Here is a 14545-nt window from a genome sequence, read left to right as displayed (position 1 = left end):
AGAGGTACTAGTTGAAGAGTTTGCCCATTCAGAGAAAGCAGAGAATACAGGAGTTGCAGCATGAAATATTTTTTGTCTGGCAAGGTGAATATATACTTAGGAAGAAATGTATTTTTATCAAAGATTGTTTATTTCAAATGTTTGAAAATTGTTCCATTGAGTTGCACTGAGAGTTTGAATATATCTCTGCGTAGCTTCGTTAATATTTGGAGAACTATATAATGAAACTCAGGTATATAGAGTGAAACAGAGAACAAAAACACAATGAAAAGAAAAAAATGACAGGGCAGGTTTTTCTTTCTGCAACTTATGTGAGCATGACATTATTTGTAATAGAATGAACAGATCCTATGGCTCAGGAAAGCAGAAACTTTTTGTTACAGCTGACCTAAATTTCACTACAGATACTCTGATGGAGAGAGAAAGGATATGTTAGAGTCACATTGACATGTCAATTGGACAAAAGACACATAAGGTGCTTCAAGTGCTAAGCTGAATTTTGAAAAAGCTAATAATGAAACTTTTATAAAATATTCATTTTATCAACTTTTCAAAAGAAAAAAATGATAAGCAAATTAGTAATAATAAAATTTTTGGGGTTTGACATTTAGATAGATCAATTGTTACAGGGATCCCATTACATTGCAAGTTTATTTGTGTTGTAATTTTGTAATTTCTAATATTTTTAAATAAAAATAGCTGGGAATAGTGTTTCAAAAATAAAACTGAAGACTGGTATGGTAATGTGCATAAGTTAATTAAATTATCTTGATTTCTATTGACTTTGACTGAGATTGTGATGAAATAGATACTTCTACTTCTAAAGAGTGATCCAAATTTAGAAAAATGGCTTATAATTTTTGTAAAAAGATTCAGAATAGTCAGTAAAGATTTTGGTGTCATACCACTGAACTTTTCTTTTTTTCTTTCCTTTTATTTTTTTTTCCCCAGAGATTTTGGTGACTTTTCATGTGCTTGATTCATGCAGTCTTTGACAAATTTCAAGGCATTTGGAATCTCAGATGGACAGTGTGAATAAGCTAGGATAGTCTTCTCATTACTTTTGGTATGAGGTTCTCTGAATAAAAATGAGATGAAGGAAGAATCAAGTTGGTAGATAAGTTGTAGGTTTCTATTCTCAGCTCAAAACTTAAAAGAAGATTCATTTTGCCTAAAAAAAAAATTCTTTCTGAAAGGTGCCACAGGTGGGACTTGCATCTCCCATACCTAAGGATATACTTAAATGGAACTATTTACCCTACAGGATTTTAACAGAATCTTCTTAAATTCATGTTGTTTCATATCTTCAAGATTATGCCCATTGTTAAGGTATAATTCTATTGTTTAGTTTTGGGTTTGATTTGGGTTTTTTTCTGGGGAGGATTGTTGGGGTTATTTTCAAAAATGTAGCTTAGGAAAAGCAAATGCTTTGTGAATGAAATACAGATATCCAAACTTTCTGTGCCACTTACCTTTATATTTGGCTTACTAAATTTATGTTTTCACTTACAGCTTTCAATTAAAGTCATCTGAGTCCCTGTAATAATTGGCAAAGTATTCTTTCAACTACAAAATGAATCTAAAATATAAGCTGGCCTAGATTTTTTTGTTGCTACTTCTATTATGGTGATTCAAACCTGTATTATATCAATCAAATACAACATTGATTCAACAGGTAGAATAATAAAATCCTAAGAGTATCTTGCCCTACAATATTTAATTAGTGGTGTTTAGGATATCTATTTCAGAAAATAATACTGTATGACAAATTTGCTTTGCTCTACATACAGTAAGTCTCATAGCACGAGATTTCATTTAAATATTAAAACTAGTATTTTTCTTAAATTATGATTAATCACAGTCAACATGTTGCATATAAAGAAGAAATTGAGTCATCAGGTATAATAGAGTGAATTTTTGTAACAGAATCTTAGCCATTAAAAAGCTCTACTATCATAATTAGCAAATATCAAATAACTCTGCACTAGAACTAGGAAAAAAACCTAAAATCTTTGAAGCCAATAGAATCAAATCAAAAAGAAAGCATTTCAGAAACAACCAGGCAAAACTAAAAGAATTCTCTATTTGTTTTTTCCAGGAAATCTGAGCTGTGTATTCTGTATCTCTGAATAAAATGCAAATTACTGTGATGACACTGAAAAGCTACAGCTAGCCATTATTTCTCTTTCTTTCTTTCTCTCACTTCCTATACTCAGCAACCATGAAAGCAGCTTCCACTCTGAAGTGATGCTGAAAAAGAAAGGAGCAGGTGCAGAGTACCCATGTCTGATCACATTGCCTTTTTTTCTCTCTCCAAGGTAGGACTGTGAGCAAGAGCAGTCAGCTTGCCATATGGCCCTTTGTCCCAGGAGAGCAGGAGAGAATTTAGGTCCTAATTCACTGGCCTCTGAAATTACTGGTAGTCATTTCACTGATCTCAATAGGTGCGGGACTGAATCTTTTAATTATGGTCCATCAGTCAGAGAGGAAATTTAAACAGGCAGGATTTTTGTCCTGGCTAATGGCTAAAACATCTTGTCAGCTACATAAAAACCTAGGCACCTGCTCTCTGACTATTTTTCAATGTTCTATGCCATGTCTCATATTACCTCTTCTGACACACAATTAAAAGCCTCAGTTAAAAGGTTAGAGGTCTTATTTCAGATGGCAGTATAACATTTTGGTCATAAAATTATAGTGGCATAAACTCCATAGCTGAAGATGCAAGGCTGAAATAGAGTAATAGTTAAAGCATCATAGAGCAGGAATATGCTCATAGAAACATGTAAATCTTTAAAAGTATAAACAGTTCAGGCTTCACTTTCATGTGGATCTATATTTTTGTATATAATTTACATAATAGATGTGATTAATTTTAGTTCATTTCCATGATTATAATTTGATAAAATAATTATTCATATATTATATATTATTATTATTATTATAAAGATAAAATAATTTTCTTAATTAATTTTCTTAATTTACATGCCAGAATTAAAATCTCCAAGGTGAACTCATGCTTTATATGTTAAATTTAAAGCTTTAAATTTAGGTCTAGTGAAACTGTTTCTTCCAAATCTATTGAATTCTAATCCTAGATATATCTCCTATGAAGAAATGTGTACATTCTGTGGTGAGCACAAAAGGCAGGCAAGCAAAAGTGCATCAGTAATCTACTTTAAGAACTGCACCTCTTACAGTATTTTATATATTATTTAAATAAATAATTTAGAAAGAAACTATTAGTTATCCTTGATAAAAATACATTTCTTCCTGAGTGTGTACAACATTCATCTTGCCAGACAAGAAATTCATGCCGGAATGCCCGATTCAGCCTCACTAGAAAGAAGAGACAAGAGTAACCCACAGCTGTGTGAAATTCAGCTGCACAGACTTTGCCCAGACTCATAACCTTCTTTTTGTCTATAACATACCAGTACTGGTGAGGCTGGGCTGACACTGCCTTCTGCCCACATGATTCTGCACATAGGAAAAATGGTGCATATTGCAGTACAGTGTGTGCCTCAGCTTCTGGCCATCAAATCTTTTATTTTGTCAACTGTTTTAATAAATCCTGTCCCTCAGGGAATCTCTATCCCGCTGAAACGGTCAGCCCATTTTCTCTCTAAGCTGAAAATGTGTCACATCTGTCTCAAACACTAAGAGGGATGGCATTTAATCTTGTTACAGTCTCTTGATGAGGATAACCTTCTCAGAAGGATGAAATGGAAATGAAGAGGAAATGGCATAGCTCTTTTCTCTTTGTCGTTATTTGTGTCTTTTAGTGAATTAGTCAGTCTTTTGACAAATATTTTTGTGTGTAGATGGAATTGCAAAAGCATTATTTATGTCAGTCTATAAATAATAGTAAAGCCACTAACACATTTTTTCCTGAATTTTTGCCAGTGTTTTCCCTTTGCACTGAATGTGTTACTCACTTTTGGAAGTGACGGCTTTTTCACTCTGTGCAGATTTCAGTGACTATTGTTTTCATGAAACCTTAGTTTTGTAAAGTACTTTTTCAGTGATCGGATAAATTTCATCACTTGCATTTATTTGACATTTATCTGTCATATTTTTCTGTGTTTCCTGAAGGGAAGACCCCCACGACTAAAAATCCCATTTTTTGTCTCCCTGTGCTGTTTGTGAGAAGGAAAGAAAGGCTGGGATGGGGGGAAAGTTGTTCTAAAGGTTTATGTTTATTTTAGTTTTCATCAGTTCTCATTAGCCTCTTTTAATTCTGTTAATATTTTTTTTATATACCTTTTAAAGTTATGGGCGTGTTTTGCCCTTCAAATATTTTCTCCTAACCCTTATCTCACATCGTGAGTCTTCTTTTCCCTTCCTCTCCTTAACTATAGCTAAAAAGAATGAACAAATTATTTTCATAAGTGCACAGGTGTTTGAGCAGCATCAGCCCATCACAGTTGCTTATGCACAGATATTTAAAATTTTCAAATTAAAATAAAATTATTTACCCAAGGAAAATATTATATAAGATATAAAATAAAACACTTCAATTTTATGAACTTATGTAAAAAAAAATAGGATCTTATGTATTTTTGGAGTTAAAAAAACTTATCTTAAAAGGACCTTGTTCCCACTAAAAGTAACTTTGAAACTTACTCTAGATACTTAAATGTCTTAAAATATTATATACTTTTCTCCTTCTTAATTAGCAGAAGTTGTACAAACTAATAATTATATATTATTTTATCTTTTCTTGAAGTCAGTATCTAATTTAGACATCAGTTAATATTCACTTGTAATGGGTTGACCCTGGCTGGATGTCAGGCACTTACCAAAACTGTTCTATCACTTTCCTCTGTAAGTGTATGGGAGAGAGAACATATGATGAAGGATTCATGAGTTAAGGATAAGGAGAGATCTCTCACTGATTACCATCATGGTCAAAACAGACTGGGCATTGGGATATACATCTAATTTATTACTAACAAAATCAGAGTAAGACAATGAGAAGTAAAATAAGTCTTAAAAACACTTTCTCCCAACTCTCCCTCCTTCCCAAGCAGCTCTACCTCCTCCCTCCAAGTGATTCAGGGACACAGGGAGTGGCGTTTATGATCTGTTCATCACACATTTCTCCCTCTGCCCAGGGAGAGGAGTCCTTCCTCTGCCCCTCTCTGGGGTCCCTTCCATAAGAGATAGATCTGCATGAACTTCTCCAATGTGAGTCCATCCATGGGCAAAGGTTCTCTATGAACTGCTTCAATGTAGGTCATTATTCTCTAGGGTGTACAGACCCTTCAAGAACAAGCCTACTCCAGTGTGAGTTCCCCACAGGATCACAAGTCCTACCAGCAAACCTGTGCCAGGAGTACCTGCTCCACAGGATTGCAGGTCCTTGCCAGGAACCTGCTCCAGAACAGGTTTCCTAGGGTTCACAGCCTCTTCTCAGGTGTCTGTCTGCTCCATGAGCATCCTCCGCAGGCTGAAGGAGGATCTCTGCATCCTCATGGAACTTCATGGGCTGCAGGGGCACGATTGCTTTACCATTATCTTAACCATGGGCTACAGGGATATCTCAGCTCTGATCTTTGCCCCTCCTTCTCCATTGACCCTGGTGTCTGTAACGTGGTTCCTCTCATATATTCTCACTCTGCTCTTCTCTGGCCACAATTATATATGTCAAATAACATTTTTATTCCTTCTTAAATATATTATACAGAAGTGTTACTACCATTCCTAATTGGCTCAGCCTTGGCCAGCAGCAAGTGTGTCCTGCAGCTGACTGGCATTGGCTCTGCCAGACACAGGAGAACAACCTTCTAGCTGCTTCCCACAGAAGACACCCTGTTGCACAGCCCTGACACTACCAAAACCACACAAACCTCTTATGTCAATATAGCTTGGATATTAATATCATAGCTGATTTTCAAATTTGTGTAGGTTGAGTAACAGTTGCTTAGGGTGCACAAATGCATAGCCTGAAATATCCTCCTGCAAATGTCTCAAAGCTTAGCAAGTCACAGACAAAATGTTAAGATAAGAAGATGATAAAATGTCCCGTTAATTTTAACATTTTTTTATTCCCTCATAGATATATTTAATCACTGGAAAGATCTCTGTGCTTTGGAAATAAGAAGATGGAACACAGTTCACAAGATAGATCTTAACATTTTAGAAATCATTCTGTGGAAGTTTCTGTTTCTCTACTAACAAAATAGGACCAGAGAACAATGTTTCTTAGCCTGGCAGAAAAGGTAAGGTTACACTAGATTATGTATTCTAATTGACTAGCAGTAAATAAAAAGCCTAAACCTGGTATATAGGATCCCCTGCATGTCAAAAAGAGTGGGTTATATATGTATATGTATATACCTATATGTACATACACATATATAGTTATTGTTGTTGTTTTTGTTGTCATTAATACAGGGAAGTTTGTGATTTTATTTCATGTGTCTGAGTGCGTGGAACCAAAAATATACTAATATGTTCTGATTTGCAATAGAAGTGAATCTGTAGAGAGAAATGCTTGTTCCCTATGGTCATCTCTGTGCAGCTTTAGAGGGTTCCCTTATGAGGAGTTTTAATCTGATCACATGGACTGGACCATATTTAATCTGAACTGAAACTCTAATGCAGACACTTGCAGTGGATACCAGATGACGGCTTCATGTTTGCTACTGACCTCCTGGATGATCTTATCTGAATCATTTTATATCCCGATGCTTCCTTTTTTCTTTCTAAAAGAGGGTTAAGAGCACAAGTAGGTAGAGTATTACCAGCATTACAAGATCTCTGATAGAGTAGAATTTAGAGTGCAACGGTAATAATATCCATGTGTAAGAGAAAAAAAGGCCAGCTAGCAATAGATTTTTCCTCATCTCCAGTTTACTTTTTCAGTGGTCATACAGGTGGAAGTATATTAGCAATAAATCTGGCAAGTCTAGTAGTTGTGGAAAACTGTTCCATGTGGGGGGAGAGTGACTTAATGATTGTCTCTGTCAATGATTGTCTCTGTCCTTATTATTCATCCTTATGAAAATAAGTCAAAGGTTTTAATTAATAAAAAATTAAGATAGAAATTGAATAAATTGACAGATGAAGGAGTACAGACTTTATCAGGGGAGAATTTTGCTTAGATCTATCAATGAGGAAATTGATTCATCTTTCCTCTACTTGAGAAAGAAGGATCTTATTGAATATTATAACCTTATTCAAAATAGTGGGAAAACTCATAGCTCTGCTGCATGGTAATAACGGTTATAAATTCATGGGCTTTGTAAAATCAGTCTTTTTTTTCTAAAGTATGTTGGCTTCTATGCAGTGCTGCCATTGAGCTCAGGCATCAGAGGGAACAAGGAAGAGCTCAGTGTCAGTGAGTAACTCTTCCTGCTGATACCACCTTTTGGTGGCATACAGCCAGGCATGAGTGATCCATTGCAACAGTGAGAAGCATGTAAAGGCCATGTACCTTCTATGACTCACAGTTTAAATTAGGTAATAGCCAAGTTAACCACAGCAGCCTCCTGTTTAGAAAATATATCAGCTCTGATTCTGTGACAGTTTTTGCCTTTTTTGGAGCTGTGCCTGTGTATTCATATGTGATGCCGGCTGCTCTACTCCTCCTGAAAAATGCTGCAGACTAGTATGGATAATCTGCACTCAGTTGCTCTGTTTGACTTCAAAATCATGGTAACATCCATGGTTTTGTATCACGGAATCAAAACCACTAATGTTTAGGTTTTTTGGCATTCCATATGTTTATGAGAAATATAGAAACCTGACTAGTTCTATTTCCTTATGCTTGCAAAAGAAAGCCAGACAAAATAATCATTGAGATAAGCTTCAGGATTTTTTTTTTTTACTGAGGAAATGGGCTGTGTTTTTTGGAAACATAAACTTTCACCAGAAACACCTTCCTGAATCTGCAAACAATATTTTTTTTCAGTTTTTAAGTACATCTAGAGAAACTGAAGAAATTTTATGGAATTGACAGCTTTTTGCATTGAGTGACAAGAGAATCCTTGCAGAATAATTTGCTGTACAGACAAAGAATGGCAAGTGGTTGACCTTTTTTGAGTCTACACCAGTTTACAAAATATACAGAAAACCCCTGAGAGTTTTTGCCAGGGGTTGCAGAGAATTTGCCTGGTAAGCCTGCTTTGCACATATTAATTTTGGATATTTGGGAAATCCTATTAAAAGCCTTAAAAACACTGAGTTCAAAGCTTTTTAACTGTTCACTTGCCCCCAAGGGAAAGTATCTACACCAATTCACAGGGGGAAAAAAAAGATACTATAATTAAAGAACAAGAACACAGAAACATTTCATATTTTTTGCATAGGGTAATTAGCTATATACCTAGATCTGAAGCTTATCAGTGTATGCTTTTGACAATGTAAACATTTCTGCAAGATGTATCATGATTAACTTGAAATATAGGCTAATTATAGTTAAAAAGAAAATTGTTCTGTAATTATCTTTATAATCACATTACAAAATGTCTGCTTATAGCCTAATCAAGCAAAATAACAACAGACATTTTTTAAATTCTGTGTCTGAACATCTGTTTCTATATTTGTAAGCAGGTAATGCAGCATATATATGTATATAAAATATCTATATATGTTTGCTAATAAATAAATGAACAGGGTAGAAAAAACATAAAACACGAATTTAAACTCTTTCAGCTGCTTATGTAATAAGCCTGTTAGCAGAGCAAATGCTTTAAACAAAAAGAAAATTCAGATCACTTTCTCTTTCTATATCTGGTAGATGATTATATACCCTTAGTGAAATTATCCTCTGTACATACTCAACCCAACAAATGTAAATCTTTGCTTCAACAGGATCAGAAGCTCTTACACAGGATTTTCATATGTCTTTGTGTAATTTAATTTCAAATGTGATAGAGAAAATTAGTCCTGCATTGGGTCCCATGACTAAGTTATAAGTATCAAAGTGTTTAATTTTTATATTATAATTAAACATAAAAGTTCTTTCAGAAATTATTAATGTATAATTCAATACTCGCAGGTCAGCCCAAGAGGTGTTACTATACCTAATTTCTTTCTTTAGTTGTAAATAACAGAGAAAACAAGGTTAAAATCATCAAACAGTTGTGGGCAGCCATGTTGAAACTATTTTGATGTCCTAATAGAACTGTATATAGTTATTTCCAAACATTTTAATTTTCCACTATTTTTCTGTCCCAGCCTCCAAACTAACCATGCAGCACATGATAAGGGCCTGATATCCATTTGAGCATTTGAATTCTCTTAGGCCACCAAAGCAAATCTTCCCCTTTGCTATTTTTCTTGTTCATTTGGCCATTTTGCAGCAGTCTCCAGGTTCATCTACTGGATCCCTCTTGACTGTCCTGACGCAGAAGATATGCCATAAGATATGCTTCAGCTGCAGAAGTTTCCAGTTCCTGGGATAAGATCCCACCAAATGTAAAGCAATACACCTGAACTAGGCAAAGAATACATGTTGTGTAAATAACAACAAATATCTGCCAAGGCCAATTATGTTTCACATAGTATGCACTGCCTGTACTGGCGGCAGCAATGAGCCCTCCAGTAAGACAAGCAGTGAAATCCAGAGAGATGATCAAACAACAGTGTTCATATTGAGGTGGTAGGAGCAGATTTTCTATGTAGTTCACATTTTGGTTCTTGGAATTTGCTTATTTCCAAGCAAACTGCTAATTCACTTGTTGAACCTGAAATTATAAGCACTTTTTATTTTCTCCTTGTAGTCCCTTACCATATTTGCTACTGAAAATACAACTTCTTGAGTAAGCGAGACAGAAATCATATTTAGAAATAATTACTTCCTTATGACACTGTAATTTCGTTTTAGGGCACTATTTTGCTCTGTGAAGAAATGAAATTCTGGGGAGTGGGAAAGGGGAGAGTTGATAATAATTTTAAAAAATAAAAGTAAAATTTTATCTTACTTAGATTTAGTCATGTGAAAATTGAACATCTACTTCAGTCTGTCTAAACATGTACATCTCATAAAGGCAAACGATTCCCTTATTGAAATAACCATAAAGACAACCTACACATATAGCTTAGACTAGAAAGCATTATATGGATTAATTTTTAAGAAAAAATTCCAGTCCATGTAATCTTATTAGCTGTTAAAAATAGTTAGAAATTCACGAGGTAGAGAATTAATGATTCATCATAAGCCTTGATTCCAGTGTCTCCAGTTATGGAATACTTGGTTTTGTTACACTCAGATATTCTTAATTATGAAAAAACAATACTGCAAAAGATTGCTATATAGTATACTAATGTGAACACTTAGATGCTCAAATACATATGTCAGTTTCTTTTTAACTCCAATTTTTAAAAAATATGCCAAAGACATTTGCTTGCTTTGGGAAGGATCGTACTTTTTTCCCCTCTAGTCCATTAATGTGTAATATTTAGTTCAACAAACAGTTAACATTTAATCAAAGATGACATGATTTTTACATACTCAGAAACAATTGTCTGGCTTATAAAGCTATTAAATAATTTTGATTTTTAGAACCAAAAACGCTATTGTCAATACATAATAGCTGCTTTATAAGAAGTATAAAAAAATAGGCAACGAGCTTAATCCAAGTCTTTTTTCACCTCCACAGTCTCCTTCCCAGCTCCTGAAACATGCTTTTAAAAAATGTTGAAGTATTCTGATCTATTTTTTCAGATAAGTTGTCCCACATTTCAAAAAACAGAGAAATTGTGTTAACATGGACTACATCTCCAGCTGTGCTAAAAAGCACTTTGAAGACACATCACTAAGTGGACAAGCCAATAAGAAAGAGGCACCCCACCAAAGGTGCTTTAGTCACTTAAAAAAAAAAAAAAGGGTGATCTATCTTCAGTGTTCTCACATAGCAGGCAGGACTGATGCACAATAAGAACAGCCATCAGCATGCACTAGGTCAGAAGCTGACATTAATGTATATATTGCCAAGGTAATAATAGATTCAGACTAGTCAAAAATAAATGTAGTCCTGCAGATCTCTTCTTTCAGACTTCAAATGGAGACAATATTTTATTAATACATACTAACATGAATTTTCATTCACTGTAACAGTTTTATAAAATGCCCAGCCTTTGATTTCAGACTGAATGCATATGTAGGAACTGGCTGTGGGAAAATTCTTATGGAAAAATACACATTAAATACATAAACTTAAGACTAATACAGCCAGATGCATGTTCTCTCTAAACAGCTTCATATGGGATGCCTGAGTTTATTCTTGTGAAAGGCATTTCCAGTAAATCACAATAAGTTGTTTACATCTTGTCTAAATATTGCAGGTTTTTGACACTAGATTTGTTTTCTGTTTTCAAAAGCAGAAACAATAGCAAATACCCAGCCATGTTGAATTAGCAATGGGATACTGGCCAAGTAATCCATTGTCAAACATCAATCCATAGGGACTGAAAGTTAGAAAAAAACCCAATTATTCATTGCTTGTTTATGTGGAAACAAACAAACAAAACCCCTACAATTCTATAAGATATAAATCATAGCAAATATAGGAAGAAATTAGCATGCTCAGTTAGGAATTCCCTTCTGGCATTTAGCTAGCATGGCTGACAATAAACAAATTCAAGTTTTTCCAGCTTACCAGTACCCCTCAGCCAAATTCAATGTATTAATTGATTATCTGAAAATATTTGTTGTGTTTGCCTCTTAGATATTCTGCATACTAACCACCCTCCATAGAGGAATGTTTCTTAAAATCCACTATGATTTTTTTTTTGTTTCCATTTAAAGAAATGTGCTTTACCTAAAAAAAAGTTCTTTTATTTGGTACCATAGGATACAACAGATCACCTAATTCAATATAATACTAATTTCGTCTAAAATAAATATTTCTGCTTTTCTAATCAGAAACTTGTGCTGGCATCTAAAATAAATTGTGTTCATATTTTTAGAAAAAAACTATTTCTCTTGACTAAATTTTGGAAGTTATGTTAGGACCTGTTCACTCTTTGAAGAACAGTATAACTAAATTGAAGATGGTAACGATAAAATGTTTTGAATGGTCACTTGAATTTTGTTTCTACAGCCACATCTACATGAATGCAGTAAATGCCAGGCACTGAAACCAGCTGGCATGGTGCAGCTTGTGCCTAGGCTGGCAATTTTCTCTGCCACGCTTACAATCTCTCTGCACGCCACATGGCACAGGCCCCAACACGGTACAGACCCTACTCATTTTACTCATGCATCGGTATGACTCAGCAGCATGTTGTGCAATACACCTCTCATTTTCTGTCTCACACGGCACGTAGAGCACACCTAGGGGATTTAAAGGGGTCCAGTAACCACATTGTCAGGTGAGGAATTAATATTGGAATTGTCCCTCCACCCTGCTTGTTTTATGCAGGAACAGCAGATACCAGATTATAGGTACTCTCTTTCTTCTTCATCTCTCTCCCATAGGAGAAGAGTCTATATTTCTCACAGTCTATATATCCTGAGAGCAAAGACGGAAAACAAGCTTTATGCCCACCAGAGCACTCCCAGGGGCTAACTTCTTTATCCAATCTGATGGCAGTGGAATCATGGAAAAGTGGTCATGTGGCAAAAAAAACCTTCTAGGCTGCATTAGGAAAAGCATTTTCAGCAGGTTGAGGGGGTGATTCATCACATCCTGTGAGGGAGGGGGTGGTTCTTCCCCCTGTTGAAGTCACATTTAGTGCACTGAGTCCAGGTCCAGGCTCTCCAACACAAGAGAGACACGGACATCCTAGAGCTGGTTGACTGAGTAAGAGATAGTCAATACAGGAGAGCTGGAAGTGTTCAGCCTGGAGAGAAGGAGACTCACTCTGCAAAAACACTTGATGAGGGGCAGCAAAGAAGTTAAAGCCAGACTCTTCTGACAGATGACAGGACAAGAGTCAAGAAAGACAAATTGTAATAGATGAAGTTGCATTACAATGTAAGAACACTTTTACCACAAGGGTGGTCAAAGAATGAATGTCGTGCCTTGAGATGCTGTGGAGTCTCTGTCCCTTAAAACCCAAAAGGGTACCTTGAGCCACCTACAGTATTTTACCCTGCTCTGAGAAGAGGGGATGAGACTGCATCCTTTGCAGACAGCCTTTCCCAGCAACAGTAATGTTATGATTCTGGGATTCTGCAGTTTCAAGCATTCTATGTTGTCTCCCTCTGCAGCCAGATATTCAAAAAGATTTTTCTGGGGGTTGGCAAGTCTGAGGTGGTTCCAAAGGGGAAATCTGAAATCTCCAAACCCAGATGTTAAGTAATGAGGGGTTAGATAGCAGAGCTAAACATAAAAGGAAATATGCTGATCTGTGCCAGCGTGTTAAAAGTGAACCCTAACATGTCATTTTTACTTAAAAAAAAAAAAAAAAATCTCTTTCTCTGCAGTAATTTCTGAGTGTTTTTTTTTCTCTGTCTGTTGTTTTGCTATTGATAAACTGATAAACCTAGCCAAAGCAAAATCTGCATCCCCAGCACACTTGTCCAATACCCCTGCAGGCTGAAGTGAGAGTGAGCAACAAATAGGAGCACAGCAAATACAAATGCACAAATGCAGTAGTTTGTACAGCAGTTTGAGCAGAGGGGCATATGGAAGGGATCCAGCAGCAAATGAGGACAGCACAGGACTGCTCAACATATTGTGATGTGCCACAGGGCACAAGACACAAGCCTCAACAATAACTACCATCCCAGCACACTGGCGACTTCCACTCAAAGCCTGAGCTCCAGGGCACCCAGAGGTCTGCCACTGAAGCAAGTGAAAACGGTGCACATGTCTGCATCTGTGTTCTGGCTGAAAAGCTGGGCTGCCTAGCGACAAACAAACAAACAAACAAGCAAACCAAAACAACCACAACAACAACAACCATGAAAACAACAACAACAACAAAACCACAAATTAAAAAAAGAAAACAAAACCACTTCTGGAGGAGATGAACAGACTGTAGCACCAAGAGAAATGAAAATGAGGTTGATGGGATCCTTATAGGGTTCCTGAAGGAACACGAACCCAAGTTCCAAGCTGCACAGAAGGAGGAACAGCCATTAGATGTTCTAGAACACCAAATCATGTGCCTAGATCTGCAGACTGGGCAGGAGTCTTATAGTAGACATATCTTCATCTGGAGTGGAGAAGCTGGAGACCAGGAAGGCTATTTCACCAAGTCTAAAATTATTCTAGAGACTGATGTTTGAACAATTGAAGATTATCTCTGCATTTGCTGGGAGTCTGTTGATTTAGGAGATTTAGAGACACTGGTTTGTTCTCTGCCAGACACAAAAAATGTTTAACTTATTAATTTCTTTCATTACTTACCCTAGATATTGAAAACATAGGTGCGAATTAGGTTTTGTAAAGAAACAGAATACAGACTACCATGGTTCCTTAACTGGATCATGTAATCTGTAGATTACAAATGCTTTTTGGAAAAGACAGGAATTAATCTGATTTCATGTTCATGAGTGGAAGCAGGACTTAGTCAAACAATAAAGGAGAAAAAGGATGAAAACTAGTGGTTTGTTCTTTGAAGTGTCTCCTACTCTTTGTTTCAA

The 14545-nt window shown here is 35.8% G+C and overlaps 1 long non-coding RNA gene across 1 annotated transcript in view; it reads left to right on the top strand.

Annotated features, from left to right (window-relative positions):
- The window catches only part of LOC135293860 (uncharacterized), a 248147-nt gene that overhangs the window by 168515 nt on the left and 65087 nt on the right, over window positions 1-14545 (top strand). Inside the window, exon 6 of the long non-coding RNA XR_010355952.1 lies at window positions 6062-6224. This is a non-coding gene — a long non-coding RNA (uncharacterized LOC135293860). The remainder of the gene's footprint in view (window positions 1-6061; window positions 6225-14545) is intronic.

Source organism: Passer domesticus, chromosome 2 (assembly GCF_036417665.1).
Source record: "Passer domesticus isolate bPasDom1 chromosome 2, bPasDom1.hap1, whole genome shotgun sequence".
In the NCBI taxonomy this organism is placed as follows: Eukaryota; Metazoa; Chordata; class Aves; order Passeriformes; family Passeridae; genus Passer; species Passer domesticus.
The sequence above is the reverse complement of the archived record's forward strand: the minus strand, read 5'-3'. Positions and strand labels throughout refer to the sequence as shown.